Source organism: Acipenser ruthenus, chromosome 1, assembly GCF_902713425.1.
Source record: "Acipenser ruthenus chromosome 1, fAciRut3.2 maternal haplotype, whole genome shotgun sequence".
Classification (NCBI taxonomy): Eukaryota; Metazoa; Chordata; class Actinopteri; order Acipenseriformes; family Acipenseridae; genus Acipenser; species Acipenser ruthenus.
Genome location: NC_081189.1, coordinates 65634787 through 65654967, shown reverse-complemented (window position 1 = coordinate 65654967; position 20181 = coordinate 65634787). Strand labels below are relative to the sequence as shown.

The 20181-nt window shown below is 38.1% G+C and overlaps 1 protein-coding gene across 1 annotated transcript in view; it reads right to left on the bottom strand.

Annotated features, from left to right (window-relative positions):
• The window catches only part of LOC117421395 (neuronal membrane glycoprotein M6-a), a 90203-nt gene that overhangs the window by 55776 nt on the left and 14246 nt on the right, over positions 1 to 20181 (bottom strand). The window lies entirely within an intron of this gene.

The window sequence follows — 20181 nt, the reverse complement described above, 5'->3', positions numbered from 1 at the left end:
GTTTGTAATCAGGAAGTCAAATTGTTATGTGGAAAAATGTGTGATCCACGATATTGATATGGACACTAGTAATGGAACTTAAAACGAGAGAAACACAGAATACAGCTGTGAACCAAATTTGAAGACATCGTCAGGTTGATGATACCCTAATTAACAGAAGAGTAACCAGGTACTGGAGCAGCTGACTTAAATGCCCATGCTCATTCCCATCAAGTATAAAGATCACCTATCTTGCATCCAATACGCAAAGTCACTTTTACCTCCCACATGCAGAAAAGCCATTAGCATGTGCATTGGTCACCTAACATTTGGCAGCAAGTCAACTATGCCAACCTGCATTCTCCTAATTGTTTCTTCCAGCTTGGAGGGGTGACATGTTAAACAGTGGCACAGATGTTCCAGCAGTCCAGTGATTCTGAAAACTGATTGATTGACTCAGAGGGGGAGCCACGTGGAAATGCTACTCTACCATAACTATTCATCTCTATTAATCCACTCTGCCTCATATTTTTTTTTTCCTTCTCATCAAGTTTACACTTGAACTGCAAAACAATAAGGTGGGTGTGTGTGTGGGTGGGGGTGGGGGTGGGGGTGGGGTGGGGGGGAATGTGGCTGGAGCCATAAATTTAATAAGTGATGAACGATTAATTAGGCTCCAGTCACAGGTGTACAAAAAGAGTGATTATGGGTGTTAATATGAGAATTAATGTTGGTGAAGGTGAAGATGGGTTGCTGTGTTATGTCCTTAAGTTTTTTGTAGACCTTTTGTTTTGGCCCCTGTGCCTTTTATTTTGTTAATGTATAAATGGGTAATTCTATGTAAAAATAATGTGTAAAAAATAATGTAATTGTATGTAAAAATAATGTGATATCTTGTAATAATTGTAAGTCACCCTGGATAAGGGCGTCTGCTAAGAAATAAATAATAATAATAATAATAATAATAATAATAATAATAATAATAATAATAATAATAATGTGTCTTTTGCCTGTGTTGTCTTTGTAATAAATGTGTGCATTAGCGCTAAACTGCAGCTTTCTGTGTCTCTGAGCCTCTCTCCCTGCGAGTAACAGCTTGGCTGTGACGCTACCCTGTCACAGTTGGATAGCACCCTGTAGATAGTCAGAGGCATAACTGCAGGTTTTTAAAAAAAAAAAAAAAAGAAAAAGGAGAAAAAGAAGAGAGAAAAATTGACCAGGAAGCACAATTACGGTGTCTCGCCTGTGCCTCGCCTGGGCACTACACAAGGTGTTGCCCCTTTCAGGTTGAAGGCGAGTTTCCACCTTCCCCAAAGAGGAAGAAGGGGAGGAGTGGCTGGTCCCGGAAGCAAGCGAGGGAGCTGCTGCCGGCCCGAGGGCCCAAGAATGGGGAGCCGTTTCCAGCTACACGTCAAGAGGCTAGCTGGGATGCCTACCTCAGCGTTCTTGAGGCCTCGAGTTCGTACCCCGCCTGCGGGGAGTGGGGGCACTTCGCGGTCAACTGCCAGTATTGTCGCTGCAGGAGTACCCCGCACCACTGCCAGCATTGCCAATGCCACAGTGCTCAGTGCCACCACCACTGCTGGAGGGCCCCGCGCTGCTGTCAGCATTAGCGCTGCCATCGTTGCCACCACCAGCATTGACGCTGCCAGCATTGCCACTACCAGCATTTCCACAGCTGGAGTACCCTTCACCGCTGCCAGCATTGCTGCTGCCGGAGGGCCCCGCGCCGCTTCTAGCATTGTCACTGCCAGCATTGCCACTGCCAAAGGAGGAGGCGAGGAGACCACCTCCACTACAGCCCCGACTGCCACCCCTATGTCAGAGCCCTCGATCCGGACTCCCACAAACCCACCATTTGTGTCCGGCCCTTTGGTTAATGGGCCTAGCTTCCCTGATGGCCCAGACGTTGCTCTGTGGTCACCGAGGCTCGCACCTTTGCCAGCTGCTGCACCTGCCCGGCTGTCGACCTGTGCTCCTGCTGCCCCGTCCAAATCGCCTGGGTCCCCTGTCGCCGGACCTTTTTTGAATTTGTCTTTGTGCCTTTTATTTTGTTAATGTGGTTTTTGTCTGTGCTGTCTTTGTAATAAATGTGCGCATTAGTGCTAAACTGCAGCTTTTTGTGTCTGAGTCTCTCTCCCTGCCAGCAACTGCTTGGCCGTCACGCTACCGTGTCACAAATGGTTGTACATTTATTCTTTCAGTTTCAAATTAAAAACAAAATAATGTACTAAGTTCAAAGCCAATGAACATCTGATGAATTCCGTACCTTTCCATTCCAGATATTAATACATATTGCAAAACATATGCTTTTTGTGTAGTCTGACAAAAATCATAATTTTTCTTCCATGAGAGAAACTTTAAGATTTATCATCAAAAAGCACCATCTGTCAGTTTTTGCATGCGCATTCTGAATGTTGGTTGCCATGTTTGAGCACATAAAATTGGTCTTGTATCTATCTCTCTATTTATCTATCGTAGTTGTTAGTTTATAAGACTGCTATAACACACTAGCTAGAATTGTCTCCATTCCACAAAAACTCTCCAGTGTGCTTCATGTATTCTTTTAACATTACGTATGTTTACATGCACAAGAGTATTTATTTCCAAATAAGTATTCGGAATGACCTGTTAACATGCAAGTGGAATTTCATATTCCACTATTATTCCAAATGTCATGCAGACAGAAATATCCAGAGCACTACACACATTAGGTATGTGCAATGACATCATTACAAAGCAAGACTGGTTTAACTGGAGTATTTTGATGTTGTGTCCTAAATGCATTAATTCTGAATAGTAAACCCTACAGACCATCTCAGCGTCACTGGAATTTTATTCCATCCAATAAACGGCCAACTGCTTCCTAACCATCTAATGTGGAAATAGCTGCAGTAGATCAAAATACAAAGCAAGGCAAACTTCAAACCAACACTATGAATATTGTATTATTCGTAACAGTTAGAAGGGAGTTTAATTTGTTTTCTCCATGAATCCTTGTAATAGTGCTACTGTTTATTAATATTTTGTACTGCATCATCAACCTGCCAGGTCCAGAAACACATGCTGTTTATATGTAATAAATTAATAACATTACATCTAACAAACGTTTCTTTTGAACTGCCAACTATAGCCTAAACCTAATGAAAAAACATAATACCTAATAGCTGCTATAACCAAGCAAATGCAGTGTAGCCCAGATGTAGTATTATTTGTGGGGCAACTTGGTCCCTAACAGTACAGAGCCACATAAATAAAGTGACAATCACAAGTTTTCTAAATCCCCAACTACAGAAACGATGGTGCATTCCCCATTGTACCAACCCGAGTGCATGTGAGCCTTTATGGAGGCAGATGGGATGCACAACAGAAGACTTGTTGCTAAGGAAAAAATTGAGCAGGTAGGCTCGCCGGATTGGCTGGGGGGAGTGCCTAGGGAGGCGGAGGGTTTAAAAAAACGTCAGCGCTACAGCTCGAGGCTACTGCACGGCCATGGCCACACAGACGGGCGTGCAGCGAAAGATTGCTGTGTTTTGTTTCATGTTGTCTTGCATACTCGTATCAACCCGGGAGAAGAAGCTATGGATCCAACATCTAACCGTGCACGCAACCACAACCCAGGAGAGAGTCCACTCCGCAGTAGGGTTGGACGATAATGACATTTTCAGCTATCGATTACCGGCTGTAACGATTATCACGACAATCATGATTATTGGCTGAATAAATAAAATATGTAACATTTCTTGGAATTGATCATATTTAAAGCCATATATAATTGAGCAACATGAAAGTGACTTGTAGAAACAGTTGAGTTTAGAAGAAATACAACTAGACAGTTGTCAAAGAAAAGCACTTTGAATAAAGTTATGAAACAATGGTTGGTTACAAGAAAGCAAAACTAATACAATCAAATTTGTTTGTTTGGTAGCTTTTCAAACTATAGGATAGTCATTAAAAAAAGTGTTTAAAAAATATGCTTTCCAGTTTACACAAATTCCAAATTTTGATTAAAAATGTAATCTGATGAACACTTTGAGAAAAGAGGTGATTACTTGAGGGGTCACTATCCACATCCACTGAACAGCCTTAAATTTCAGATGGAACGATACTTGCAAGCTAAGTGTTTCTCTTTATGATAATGATCTAATTGAGATATGTGACTAGAAGATAAAAACAAATTTAAAGTTTCGATGTAATTTATAAAATAAATACTACAGTATTTGTAGTACTCGTGTCTAGTTTTTTTTTTTTTTTTTGCATTGAGAATTGCAATTACATTTAATGTACGTTAAACTGTCAAAATGGTAAATAGGCAAAAGGCCCACTTTTCTACAATAATTTACAGTGAGCTACATATTTGTATTTTCCTGCTTTGTCAGTGCAAAATTTAGGAAAACAATTAAACCATGCTTTAAAGTTAAAAGCCAGCACACTGTTAAAAAACAATAATTACATACAACTGTATCAACTTATGGCTGCATATCCTTGCACATAAAACGGGTGACCCTTGCTATATTTTGATTTACGTTCCATAAGCTAATGTTATGTTTGAACTTCTCTACTTAGATTTTGATTTTACTGTGTCTGTCATATTGTGGTCTCGCAGAAACATGTGAATATGAATCTGGATGATGATCTTTAGATAGGTGAAGTGATTAGTGGTATTCCCTTTGCATGGTATTGTCTCTAAAAAAAAAAAAAAAAAACTCCCACACAGGACTGTTTTTTTTTTTCTTCTAAAATCTTTTCAGCCGGTTCGGGGTTTTCTGCAGCTGCCATTGCCATTGGCTTCAAACGTTCACCTTACTCTGCACATGTTGCAACAACTACACAGTGCGCACATCTTATGCTTCATGCAGACAGTTCAGTACCACTTACTGCTTCAATGCACGCAATTAAATTAATCGATGCAAAAACATTATATAATATCACAATAATCAATTATTGTTCCAACCCTACGCCAGAGGATTAACTACTACGGAACCCTTCAACTGCAAGACGGTGCTCATGAAGGCATTGCCCTCTGGTCAAGAGTCCAGAGCCCTGACCACTACTCCAAAAGTTGCTGTAGTTATATATGTGGAACAAGGGTTTTGTTATAGCCATATGTTCGGTAATCTTCCAATAGAAGGGGTAATGCTAATTCTCAGTTTTTACTGGTAATAGTTTTAAGCACTAAAGAATAATAATGACAATGATAATAACAAGTAAACAATATAGTATAACGATTTGTGTTTGTAAACAAAGACGCCACTCATGCAGGTTAAACAAATACATATAAATGAGAAGAAACATGTTTAACATAAAATATGAATGTTTTATTGTAAAAGTATGAATGTTAAATAAGAATACGAGTAAACACTGCCAAAATAAATTGTTATACGTGCATGCTCCCAAGTGGGTGTGGATAAGCTCGGCATATCACCCTGTTACAGTCATCTCCAAATTTTGTGTGTGAGGATGCAACTGCAATTTTAAATTGTAAGGGACAACTATTCAAAGATTTTGCGAATGTATGCTGCTTTTATGCGACTGTGCTTGCATTGGAATATCTATTCGCAAAATCTGTAAAATTCAAAAGAGATGTGGGGAAATTGCTAATCATTATTTTCCCCCCAACATTGTTATTTGCGGAAAACTTATTTTTTTCAGTTTCGCGCTTGTAGGTGCACTTGCATAATTATTCACAACTCAAACTAAATTTCACTTGCAGGCACATTTTTCTTAAGGCAGAATTGAGGAGAAAAAAAATCTGTGCAACTTTCCTTGCATAATTTGCATCTCTTTTGTATTTCTGTCCCTAAGTATAGATCATAGAAAGGATAATTACTGTTAAATTTAAGGTGTGAGCAAATTTAAAATATATACAATCGGATACCTCTTGCTGTGAAGTTTGAAATTTAAATTAAAAAAATGCTACAATCATAATTAAGCTTTTATTTTGGAGAACATGAGAAATATAAAAATAAGTAATGGGCTACAGTAAGTGTTGAAAACAAGTAGCAGGAAAAACACAGATGGCAATTCTCTTTACATGAACATAGTGTATGTGTGATATACAGTTTTAGGTATACAAGGACCACTTTAAACATTCAAATATTAAAATTTATCTATGGGGATCTGGAACCAAGAAATATCTTTTGAATGAATACTTGAATTATAAATATTATATTTCTTCAATAAACCACATGAAAAAAAATGTGTTTACTACATTTACAACTCTGCCATTCTCAAGTAACAGCAGGGACAATTACATGAGCTCCTTTTCATTTACACCCAAAGCATCTTGAAAACAAGTGTGTTTGTTACCATAGTAACCACCTGCAAATCAGAAACATGCCTTGCTTAGCACTGCTGACTTCCATTCAGTGATGTGTGAACTAATCCACAGCACAGCAGCTACCCAAATCATGTGACTCCTACTCTTTGCGCAAACATCGGTTTCATAAAATGATCCCTAGAGCTGCTTACATAATGCAATTAGCTAATTAGCACAAGGCAGCATCTAAAACAGAAGCTTGTCTGAAATCCTAAGAGAAATTATATTCTATTTACACAAATCATTATTCGAGGTATACCTATATGTTTAAAACAACATGTCAAGGCAGTTCATTCGTACTTTACATTGACATTCCAAATAGAAGTCTGGTAAATAAGTGTAGTGAACTGGCAGCAATTACTAAAACAGAGGTCCAAAATGAGAATTAGGGAGTTGCATAATCAAAATGTGTCATTTTCTGCAGTATTTTGTAACATGAATCACTACGGCTGTATACACAATAATGTCTGCCTTTAATTTTTTTTTAAAAAATCATATATATATATATATATTCATGTCTCTACAGAGATATAAAATACTTAACAGCAATGGCAAATCAACCATGTATACCATAAAACTCCAAATAATTGCCAGGTCTCAAATACACTCTGGGTCTGCTGGCAAATATTGTAAATAGAAGCTGGGCCTCTATTAAACGCCGGGTTTCTGTCATTGCTATTGAAGCTGAGGAAGATGAGGAGGAGCTTGAGCGTAATGAACTGATAATAAGTGACAGCGACGACAGTGACTCAGGAGTAATAAATAATAATCATAGAAAACATAATTTAAGGTAAGCCTACATGTAATGTTTAATGCAGTTATTACGTTATTAAAAGTTTTGATAATTTTAAGCATTCTGAAAGTAGACCAGATACAAACCTCTTGGTGTATTTTAACGTGTTTGTTGTATTAAGGATGTTCAAGTTTGAGATTAAACAATACATTATTTTTGATAATGATCCTTATTGCTTTTACTCAGGCAATGACAGTGTTCATGACTACTATGTATTTCAACTAGTACAGACAACTATACTGTACAAGTATTCATAACACATTGTAGGAATTACACAATTATGGAATTATTGGGATCATATAATCCAATTTAATGTAAATAATTAGGTATTTTATTAAGTAGCAGTATTAATTAATGTATACATACCCCATTAATGCAGCTTTATATTTAGAGCACTTTTAAACAATGGGTACAGCTACCTATCAATCAATGGTTATCAGTTTAATATCTATCTATCTATGAATCTTAACTCCACAATTGTATATTTTTGTATTTTGTTTTTTTACCTAAAGCATATCTAAAAATGCACTGTATTAAGTTACTGTACTAGGGGGCTGGATTTAAACCAACAGGTTAGTTAGGCACAACTGAGCAGGTAAATTTCAGCACCTAGAACAGCAACGGTACAGTATGCTTTTGTGAAATCTCTGACATTGCTTCTTGCTGCCTGTAGTATTATCATACTTACAAAAATGAAATATAAGCATTTCTTACCTTTTTAAATGGTCACATTTGCCCAAGCAATCAAATTTGCTTAGCATTGTACCATTTAAACATGTAATGCCCAAATATTTTTGTATAGTGATCATACACAAAATTAAAATCTGGCCTGCAACCTGGATCGTGATTTCAATATGCTGGAGTTTAAATTAATTTTAGATTTCTGTCATCAGGGGCCTCACAGTAGGTCTTTCCTTCTGCTTCTGAATATCTGGCTAAATTAGAGATAATAATAATAATAATAATAATAATAATAATAATAATAATAATAATAATAATAATAATAATACTACAAGCTCATACAAGATAATACAATGGTTGGCGGGCCTTGGGGGATTGCTCGGCCCATAAGTACTGCGCTTGGTTATGCATTCGGGTGGCCGGAGAGAGGATACCCAGTGACGCTGGCGAGAGACGCCAGTGTAAACAAAGACCAGGCAAGCACGGCTGAGTGAGACAGTCTGCCTTAAAATAAACTAAAAAGTAAAAGAAATAATTACATACCTGAGGGGACATGTGTAGTTATACCGGGAACTCTGGCCACCCCAGTGTATAGAAAATAGCTGAGCGTAGGTCGGAGGCCCATACTGACCGGCTTAGCAGCAGTGGGGGCACTGCGTAAAGCAGCACTTTTGTTTTGTAGTTTTATTTTCCCTTTTCATTTCACCTTTTGTTTTCATTATTATTTTGAGCACCTGTGAGTGCACCAGCTTTTAACTGTTTACGGTATTGGTATTCCTGTGGTCCTGTGTGCCGTTGCCGGTACTCAGGCCACAGACAACAGGGCCCTCTGCAGGCCAAAATAAATCAGTGCGCCGGAGCGGCGTTTCAACTAGAGTTTTGTCTCTGTGTCAGTGAATTGCCCACCACCTTTCCACAGTGACATATTGTGTGATTTGGTATTTCAACAAAATAATGAGGGGCACGTACATTTTTGGAGGACTGCCTATAATCGCTGTCAAGTCTGTCACACGCACACCTGGTGTTCACAAAAGGAAAGTGCTTTTGTTCTCATTTAATTTGTTATAACACAATGAAGCATTTAAAATACAAATGTATGCTACTTAAATAAATAAATAAATAAATAAATAAATAAAATAATTATTCTGAGTTTCTGTGTATGAGGGTTCCATACCATAGCCAGACATAAATGAAAAAAATGCAATAAAGAATTTAAAATAAAAATGTGGGCTACTTTAATTTGTTTTAATGTTATTCTTCGTTCCTGTGTATGAGGATTCCAATACCCTAGCGAGGCATAAATGTAACACAATGAAGCATTTAAAATATAAATGTTGTGCTACTTTTGAATTTACTTCTTTATGTTTTTGTGCATTCCTGTGTATGAGGGTTCCAGTACCATAGCGAGATTTAAATATAATACAATATGTCGTTGTATGCAAAACCTGATATACAAATGTATTGTTTATCCCACAATCAGCAAGCACTTTGGAATCAATATTGCGAAACACTTCATTTTCTGCTTAGTGGCAAGAAATATATTGTAACGGCCGGCTATATACGGGGGTTCTGACGGTCAATGAAGAGACAGACAACAGGGTGCAGCGAAAGCAGTAAAACTGCTTTATTATTTTTATCAAATTGTTTTCGCACTGTTTTATTCAAAGGGCTTCTCTCTCTCTCTCTCTTGCTTTCATATTCCCTGCTCTACTCAATTCCCTCAATTGGCACGCAGCATGCCCTTTTATGGACGCTGACTCCGCCCTCTCATCACCCATTGGTCCATCGATATCCACTCCCATTCATACACACATGCAGAGCTGACATGCATGCAGGCTGCTAGGGAGAGAGATTAGCCGGCGAAACAGACTCACACACCCACTCACATCAGCGGACAACACAGGAAACATTATGTGTACAGTATACAGTTCGTTGTGTTTGCCCCGCCGCTACTATATATGAAGATCATATGGGGAATCCCCCATGACAGCCCCCTTCCGGCAATATTACAATGAAGTTCCGCTCTAGCTCTGCCCTTGATACACGTCCGCGGTCCGGATTTGGCTTGTGGGCCGTGATTTGCCGACCACTGTCATATTGTAGACTGCAGATAATGCTGGCACAACCTTTTTTGTTATAAAGGTAGACACAGCGCTGTGTTGTTGATAGTGCAATGCACATTTTCACTATGGTTGAGTTTGAGTATCCAGAAAGACAAAACTACCCTTTTCCAGAAACTGGAAGCTCTGCAATCAAATCATCTATTTCAACTAAATCTCTCCTTTGTAATCTCCTGGATTCAGCCCAGGATACATGGCATCTACTCTCACCCTTCAACCAGATCATCCTACACCACCGGCTGGAGTACTTTTCTCAACATTTTCTGAACTATAATGGATTTCTTCAACCCCTTTCAATCAAGATTGGATTATCACTTTTTATTGTTCATACCAAGGACTCTTTCACTATCAAAGCCTACTTGTCCAGAATCCAACATCAGTATTATGTGATATCCGTTCCTTCAACACTATACTCCATTCCAGCTGTTTGTCTTCGCCTGCGTGGGATCTTTAAGAGACATTCATCTACCTCTCCTTGTTTGCCATTTTTACTGTTCTCAAATACTTTAATCACTCACGATCTAGTGATGGAAACAATCTGTTTAGCCACTGCAATTTCTAGGAATCATACTGGCACTGAATGTTTTAGCAAGCCCCCTGTATCTAAACTCGACTATATTCGTTTCCCTATTCAAAACTTTCAGATCAAGAAACACGCACCGCTCTCTTTGCTGGACCATTTCAATTTGTAATTCGCATTTTCCCCCAAGGTCGGACATTTTATATGTCGATTTACTTGCTCTTTCATCAACAGCAAAAAAAACAAAACACTTATTTGATCAGAAGCTAGAAAAGACATTAAAATGTGATCATCTCTCATTCAGCATTGGATCGGCCTGTCTAAATTATATGATGATTTCATTTCAGCACCGCACGATCTGGCTTTATTTACAAACGCTTCATTTAAGAGATTTGGAGGTTTTTTTGACAATCAATGGTTTTCTTCTACTTGGTCACTAGAAATCGAAAACCTATCATTGCATCTAAAATCCACAGCTCTTTTGAAAATATACCGAACAGTCGCCGCAGCACATATATGGGGTAATCTTTGATCAAATAAATGAATACTTTTCTTGTGCGAAAACAAATCTACAGTTCATATTATCTATGAAGTCTGTTCCAGTTCACTTGTTATTATGCAATTACTCCGGCGGTTAATATGGATTTCAGTATCAAATTATTTTCTAATTCAAGCACGCCATCTACCGGGCATTTATAAAAATGCAGCTGTCGCTCTTTTCCATTTCCAGATTTACAGATTTTAGTCTGGTCCCTACAGCTCTGCCAACTCCAGCAGTGACACCCCAGTTCAGCCAGCTAATTTTCAACTGAACCTAACGATCAGCGGACTACTCAATACAGCACAAGCTTCATGGCTGCAGCATTTGCAACTTCCATCATCCCTCTTACTTCACCGGCTGGAACACCTATTGATTTTCTGTTCCAAAAGCAGGATTAATTCTACTCTATTTAACCAGAATTGGATCATGGCTTTCATAGTTCATGCAAAGGACTCTACATCTGGCACCAGTTACTATCAAATCCTACTTGTCAGGAATTCAACACCAATTTTGCTTGATGTCTATCGCTTCTCCAACTATACTATCAATCCCAGTTGTTTGTCGCCTCTTGCGAGGAATTTCAAAGTGCTCTCCGGCTCCATCACCTGCCTATCTCTATAGACATTCTCGCCAACTTGATTACTATTTGACAATTTAACTATGGAAACCATATGCCTAACAGCATTTTGAGGTTTTTTTGAGATGCTCCGAATATACATTTCCTTCTATGTCCAGCTTCCCTACTCTAGGTATCTGCTGCAGTGACCTGAACCTCATTCAAGATTCCAATTTCATCCTATTCCTTCGGATTTCAAAAACAGATCAGCTGTGGCAAGGACAACGTAGTCAGCTTTCAAAAATCAACTCTCCTCTGTGCCCCTACACTTCCATACTAAAGTACATCGCAGAACGCAAGGCTATTTCATCCTCTGAACCTTTGTTTATCAATTCAAGCCGGTCCATTGTATCAAGTCATTGGTTTTCTCCACATGTCTCCACTTTGGTGTCCAGAGCAGGTCTTCCCCCACAATTCAACATTCCTCATTCATTCAGAACAGGGGCAGCCACATCAGCAGCAAAAGCAAATATCAACCAGCACCTAATCAAAATAATATGGGGCGCTGGACCTCATCAGCAGTTGAAGATTATATTTGCTTTTCATCATCTGAAATATCCTCCGCTCATTAGTCCATTTCTAGTATGTCCGGAGTGGGGACAACCTTTCCGCCAGGGCCATCAAAGACTTCTTCCTAAAAAGAAAGTGTTTTTTTTGTTTTTTTTCTTTCCACCGTGAGGAGGGTCTTCACATAGTCACTAGGGTACAGTTTACTAACCCCTTTGTCACGTTAAGTGTTTTCTTTTTTTGTGTTAAATGCAGAAATATTGGCCAGCTTTACGTGTGGCATGAAAATCGATTCTCTCCTGACATTAACACTTTAATGTCATGATCAAGACAAGACATTTACGGGGCTCCCGAGTGGCGCATCCAGTAAAGGCGGTCCTCGCAGGATGTGCCCTATAGCCTGGAGATCGCTGGTTCGAATCCAGGCTATGTCACAGCTGACCGTGACCGAGAGTTCCTAGGGGGCGGCGCAAAATTGGCTCAGCGCTGCCCGGGTAGGGAGGGCTTAGGTCGGCAGGGGAATCCACGGCTCACCGCGCATCAGCGACCCCTGTGGCCGATAGGGCGCCTGTGGCTCTGCAGCGGAGCCGCCAGATCTGTGTTGTCCTCCGGCACTATAGGTCTGGTAGCATTGCTGTGGATCTGCAGTGCGAAAAATGACGGCTTGGAAGGAGCACGTTTCGGAGGACGCGTGTTTCAGCCTCCGTTTCCTGAGTTGGCGGGGGGGTTGCGAGCGGTGAGCCGGGGATACAGATAATAATTGGGCATGCTAAATTGGGGTGAAAACCGGGGTAAAAATAATTGGCGACGACTAAATTTATTAAAAAAAAAAAAAAAAAGACAAGACATTTACATGATATATATTTGTTTATTACCAGTTAGGAAGGGGTAAGAAAATGTAATTGTTCATGAAACAAATGTGTTATAATTTAGTTAGAATGCAGCTTAGTTGTGTCTTTAGAAAGGATATACAATAATCATTCAAATACCACAGAAAATATCCCAGGTTAACTACATTTGTGAAAAATCGCTCGAAGAACCACCAGGTGGCGCGAGTTCATTTAGAACTGTAAAAAGATACCCTGGCTGGACACCAGAGGGTGTCGTTTCAAACGATGTAGCGCTGTATCACGTTTTAAACTACAGAAAGTGAAGCTAACTTTTCAAACTGTTAATTCCTTTGAACTTTGATGCAAGTCAGTTCCAGATAATTAAATGTTAAATCCTTTGATGTTAGGGTGTGCACTGGGGCACAGACACTTCTAAAAGTTTTCACAATATTTTTATAAACTATATGGGTCTGTAGAACTGAACTGCAGATTAAATATATTTGATTGTGCATTGATCACTTGCATGTGCAACAACTGAGCCCGCTGAACTCTGCAGCTTGATAGAAATATTTCAGAAAAATGGCATTGATTGATTGGAATACTTGCAACACTGGGCAGCAGTGTGGCGTAGTGGTTAGGGCTCTGGACTCTTGACCGGAGGGTCATGGGTTCAATCCCTGGTATGGGACACTGCTGCTGTACCCTTGAGCGAGGTACTTTACCTAAATTGCTTCAGTAAAAACCCAACTGTATAAATGGGTAATTGTATGTAAAAATAATGTGATATCTTGTAACAATTGTAAGTCGCCCTGGATAAGGGTGTCTGCTAAGAAATAAATAATAATAATAATAATAATAATAACAACACTGGTATAAAATATGGTAGTTTAACGGTCAATCAACAAATTCATTTTAAAAATCCAGTCCCTTTGATAATACACAATGCCCCTACCGAGTACAGCCCATTAAATTCCTAAAAGCTCTCTGGCGCACTGTGCTAGAAAAAGAACAGATGCTGGAGATCTCCATCTCAGCTTGCATGCAATTGTTGAGAAATAGTGTAATGTATCCCTTCAGAGCAATTTACTTTATATATAGTGATCATAAACAGTACATTTTCAACAACAGATAGACAGGTTCATCACATGCAAGTGTATGAATGGTATATACCCAAATAGTTAATAAGTCTGATTAACAATTGTATCCTGCAACTTCTGTAATGCTGTGACCATCAAAAATATAAACAGCATATCAATGATCTTATCAGCATCTCTTGAAAACGCAGGTTTTCACTGGAATTTTAATTTCCTCAGAACTGACTAAGGGGCAGATGCTGTCATAGAAACATAGAACAGGGCTGAATATGCATGAAAAGTAAAACAAATACACATGAATACAGAATACAGCTTCACATTTTTAATCCGAGGCAGGTTCGCTTGTCTGTACTGCATTTAAGGTCCTTGAAGCCAATAAATTAAATTATGCATTTTGAAAATGCTTAGGAAATGGTATCCAAGTTGAAATATTCTTGATCAGATTTTGTTTTGAATTTTGGTTTAATGCTTCAGTCCCCACTACACTAAACGAGGAATGTGAAGTGAAAAAGTATTTTCCATTTAAAAGTTTGTCTCTGGTCCAAATGTCCCATGAGAAAAATGTCAGATTTAGAACACACCAAAACACAATACTAGTTTGCCCAGTGTAGTATTTCGATATAAGACAATCATGTGCAGCATCCACCTTTATCAATAATATCTAGCAATTAAATATATTATCTTATTATTACATTATCACATCTAGAGATGGAAGTTAGAGGCACTTATTATGCCACACACTGACATTGTAGCTCAATTTAGACATTCTAAAAGACACTGGCACTGTTGTTTTGAAAAACAGTTATACTGCTGAAGTTCAGTCTCAGCAGTACAGCCCTGAAGTGTTAATTAATAGATTGTGATGTTGAATGTCAGGGATGTCATTAGACGTTTAAGTTACTTAGCAACCAGTGGAGCAGCATCTATAGAAATCTTTAAAGAAACAGGACACAGAATATGGAAGGCCTTAAAAGCTGGGAGGATTCTTTCAGCCAAGCAGCTTTGTTATGTTGCAGGAACTATTATTTTTTGTGGTCCTTTATTACATTTCAAATCTAAAGATACATTTTTGGATACATAGTTTGATATTGTAGTAGGATTGTTTGATGTTGGAAGATGATTGTAGTTGTTCAAAAGGTTACTAAATGTAATCTCTAGGGTATTTTAATCATGACATGTATTACTGTGAACACCATCCTCATTGCTGAATTGCAACCGCAAATAGGGAGGAGTGAACAAATCAGTATACAGTCTCCATTAATCTATATTTACACAGTACAATGTAAGTCCATATGTATACAGCAATACTACTCTTAAGTCTTCAAATACAGATTTAGTCAGAGCTCATTGTGAATCTACATTTAAAAGATTTAGAACTCTATATGCCCCTTCTACACCACAGAGTACTGAATTGTACAGAAGTTATAATTATGCACAATTAGAAACTGACAAACCCTGTGCTTGGGCACAGTTCATTATTATCTCCTGGAACATTAATGTCATCTCCGGACTGCTCAATACCTTAGAGGAATCATAATGTACACTGCTGTGCAAAAGTCTTAGACATGTTGCATTTTTCTACTCTGATGAGCATCAACAATTTAGTCAAAGCCTCCACTAGTGTTTTCTACTATTATAACAACCTTGACTTGCATAAAGAAGGAAAAACATTAAGTGAAATAGCTTGCATCACTTGATTTTTAAGGTGTGGTTTCCGAAGCATAATCATCAAGTACAGAGAAACATCATCTGTAATTGACAAACCCAGGACTGGAAGACCCCAAAAGCTGTCTAACAAGGATGAGCAATACATGAAGATAATATCCTTAAGGAATAGAAAGAAGACAAGTGTTGAATTGACAACAGAACTGGTAGAAGGCACAGGTGTCGTTGTCCATCCATTAACAGTCTAAAGCACCTTTGACCATTGTTCCATAGTCCAATTTCCGTGTTCTTGTGCATATTTTAGCCTTTTAGTCTTGTTCCCCTTTCTTAACAGATGTATTCTTACTGCAACACATCCTTTAAGTCCTGATTTCAAGAGTGACATTCATACTGTTGATTTGATGGTCAACAACACCTGTGCCTTCTGCCAGTTCTGTTGTCAATTCAACGCTTGTCTTCTTTCTATTCCTTAAGGATATTATCTTCAAGTATTGCTCATCCTTGTTAGACAGCTTTTGGGGTCTTCTAGTCCTGGGTTTGTCAATTACAGATGATGTTTCTCTGTACTTTTTGATTATGCTTCGGAAACCACACCTTAAAAATCAAGTGATGCAAGCTATTTCACTTAATGTTTTTCCTTCTGTATGCAAGGTTGTTATAATAGTAGAAAACACTAGTGGAGGCTTTGAGTAAACTGTTGATGCCCATAATGCATCAGAGCAGAAAATTGCAGCATGTCTAAGGCTTTTGCACAGCAGTGTACAATAATAGAAACCAAGGAAATACCAGTCACTCATCTGAAGACTCAAAAACAATACCTTCATTCAGAGAGATGCTGTACAAACCCTTGTTTATGTGACACAGATGCCAAAAAAACGACTGGCTTTGGACTGTAAGGGTTTACATGCTGGCTTCACAGCATGGCTGGGGTTGGAGGATGAAATAATCTTTCACATTTCCTCAAAAAAGATTGTTTATTTCATCTCATATTCATCTGCGTGGGTGCTACTGGACTATAAAAGACAAGAATGCCATTTTTTTATGCTTCCTGCTCACAGAATGATCTGATTGTCAGAACTCTTTTAAACACTTGGCAAAGAGACCGTGCCGAAAATATTCACTACAGTTTCCAGTATCTTCAGGCGTAGACTGGTCTGCTTAGGAAATACATGTAACATTCACATTCATTGGCAACTAAAGAGACAAAGAGAGAACATTTCCTAAACAGTTGGGTTGTTTTTTTGTTGAAAATTTGACAATAACAATTTCATCATATGATGAGTATAGTTCCTGCTCTGTTTGGAAACACAATTAGAGCTCAAAGCATCAGGCAAGCTTTAAAAATACCCTTTTACATATCCCCGAAGAAACTCACTCAAAAACAAATGCATTATTTATTATTTAACAATGTTATTAAAGCCACACTGTCCCAAAACCATGTTCAATCATGTAATATATACATGCATGTGAGCATTTATGAATACTACTTTATCAGAAATCACACAACTTTGTTGGCAGTGGCCAGGTTTCCATGCAGCTTAGAAAGTCGTCACTCTCTCTCAGGTTTTTTTTGCATAGAAACATGTCCGAAAGTCATACACTATGTTTATGAGACTTCAGCAGTGCAAATCCCGTTTGTGACGTAACCTCGCGCAACTTTCTACTATAACTGAAGGCCATGCCAAGCAATCCTTTATTTGCAAGCTTCTTTGACCAAATAGGGAAAAAAAAGCATACAGCACAAGGCGTTTAAAGACCTTGTCATTATATATATATATATATATATATATATATATATATATATATACAGACGTGCTCAAATTTGTTGGTACCCCTCCACAAAAAACGAAGAATGCAGTTTTCTCTGAAATAACTTGAAACTGACAAAAGTAATTGGCATCCACCATTGTTTATTCCATATTTAATAGAAATCAGACTTTGCTTTTGATTTTTTATTCAACATAATATTGTAAATAATAAAACAAATGAAAATGGCATGGACAAAAATGATGGGACCGCTAACCTAATATTTTGTTGCACAACCTTTAGAGGCAATCACTGCAATCAAACGTTTTCTGTAGCTCTCAATGAGACTTCTGCACCTGTTAACAGGTAGTTTGGCCCACTCTTCCTGAGCAAACTGCTCCAGCTGTCTCAGGTTTGATGGGTGCCTTCTCCAGACTGCTGTCTATGACACTACCCTGTCATAGACAGGATTAAACAACTTGGTAGTTTTAACTTGACTTTTAGTTAATGACATTCAATGATTTAACAGCTAATCTGTACTATGTAAGGCTTCATGTAGCAGAACGTATACCAGAACTGGTAGGTAAGTACCATATTTAACATGATATGTTACTTATTATAAATATGTTGTGACGGGCAGAAAAGGGTCACCTGAAATTCGCCCTCCTGGCACAAGGGACTGGTGAAACCCTGTAAGAGCTCTCCTTCGCTAGGATTAGGAAGCAATAACTTTAACGACCAACATCCTTTTAAGGAGTTTAAGGGAACTCTAGTCAGCCCTACTGTAAACATCTGAACAGGTGGCATTGGTGTTTGGCTGACTACAGGGGCGGGGTTTAAGGGAAGCACTGTTTTTAGGACTCGAGTGGGGAAAAGAGACTGAAATAGGGGTGAACTGTTTTGTTTTGAATCATGTACTACTTTACAGAACAGTGTTACTTGGATACGTATCATTCCGAAGGGGATTCCTCTGCACTGTGACCAGGAAAGGTTCCAGCAAGCCTATTAAGGAGGGCGGACTGTGGACACTTCTTTATTAAATACAATGCATTTTTCAAAACATAATTAAAAACAACCAAACCCACTCCCCATTGTGAAAAGAATCACTCACTGTAAATAAACATGCACTAACATGCTTAAAAATTGGACTGAGTTGTTGTTGTCACATTCTTCCTGATACCCATTCACACATGTATTTATATTTTATAGTTGTCCAATGAAGACATCATTTAATGATTCATTACAATCTGTATGTTATTATGTTGCCTTTAATTGCTGTATAGCATAAGTTGGGCTTTATATGTACTGTATTACACTTCCTGTTAATAAAAATAGTTACTGAAGCATTGTCGAATAGTACTGCAATTGTTATATATATATATTTTTTTTTTTTTTACGTATTACTTTAATTTTGGTATTATGTAAGCATTACTTTTAGCCAGTGACACAATGATGTAAAGTTTAATAGTGTCATTAATAGCGTTTAGTAAATTACGTGTATTCAGATATTAAAATATATGGAAATTAGTGGAATAAGTCTTATTTAGAACTGCACAATCATTTTTATTATTTAACTACCATAAAATGACACCCACACCCTGCAACAGCCCTTTGAAACCCATTATAAACCTATCTCATAATAAATAAGTTCAAGATCAAGTGAATTTTCTACTATCACCTCTACTGTATTTCAGTTGTAAACATAAGTCTTGTTAACCAGTTTGTTTACATACAGCTTGTCTGTTCTCCTAAACTAGCTGTTGGGACCAGCTTCCTACCAAGCCTCTTTGTCCCTGTGTGGCTAATGCTCCTCAAATAGGCATTCACCTGCTACTACTCTCAGTGTAGGAATTTATGAACAAGATCTCCTGGCTTTATTATAGCTCAGGAAAATAAGCAGGTATGATTACAGGCAACACCTAATCCTATTTTAAAATGCAAGGTTATGAGCAACTTACCTCCTTTAATAATTAACAATATTTTTAAACCATATGGGGCGCTGCACCTTGGACATCATCATGTCAAATATTTAACTGAGTTCAAGATTACTTTATTCTCACTCTCAGAAAAATGATTCTGCCACCACATAATCACAGATACTATACAATGCAATTTAGTATGTGAATTAAAATGTAAAACCAATTTATGGATTTGAGGAAGAAGGCATAGAGACCTTACTGTATCCCCAGCAATGTTCATTGTTAGACGTCCCAGGTTCACGTATTAGCACAGGCAAGCCCAGGTTCAGATCTCATCTGTAGTGGCCATAATGAAATACTGTCTTGTACTTCCTGGAAATGTCATCCTTTAATTATGGAACCCAAGCTGTGTTCTTATTTATAGCTCTCTGTGTCTGACCATATTAATCATTTCCTGTCATCTGCCTGACTGAAGACTACAGCATCTTTGTATCCACCGGATATATTGTACCCATCTTTAAATAATTCGGATTCTGAAATGATTAAAGAAATTCAGTTTCAGGAGTCTATTTTCTACAATAAATATTTTTAAAAAAGCATATGTTTTATCAAAGTAAAACCTAATGTTCTTGCTAAAGCATTTAAAACCTCTACTGATGTTTAAAAAGTCGATGTGTTTTGGTGGATTATTCCTGTAATTTGCATTGCTTTTACTAGATAATAGAAAAGGAAACTTGAGCATGTACTGTATCTTTGAAATAGGGACTAACAAGCATAACTGTAATCCCTTCAAACTGTTGTCCTGAACTTACTGTGTTAATACCACGTAATTTCTAATCCACATACAGTAG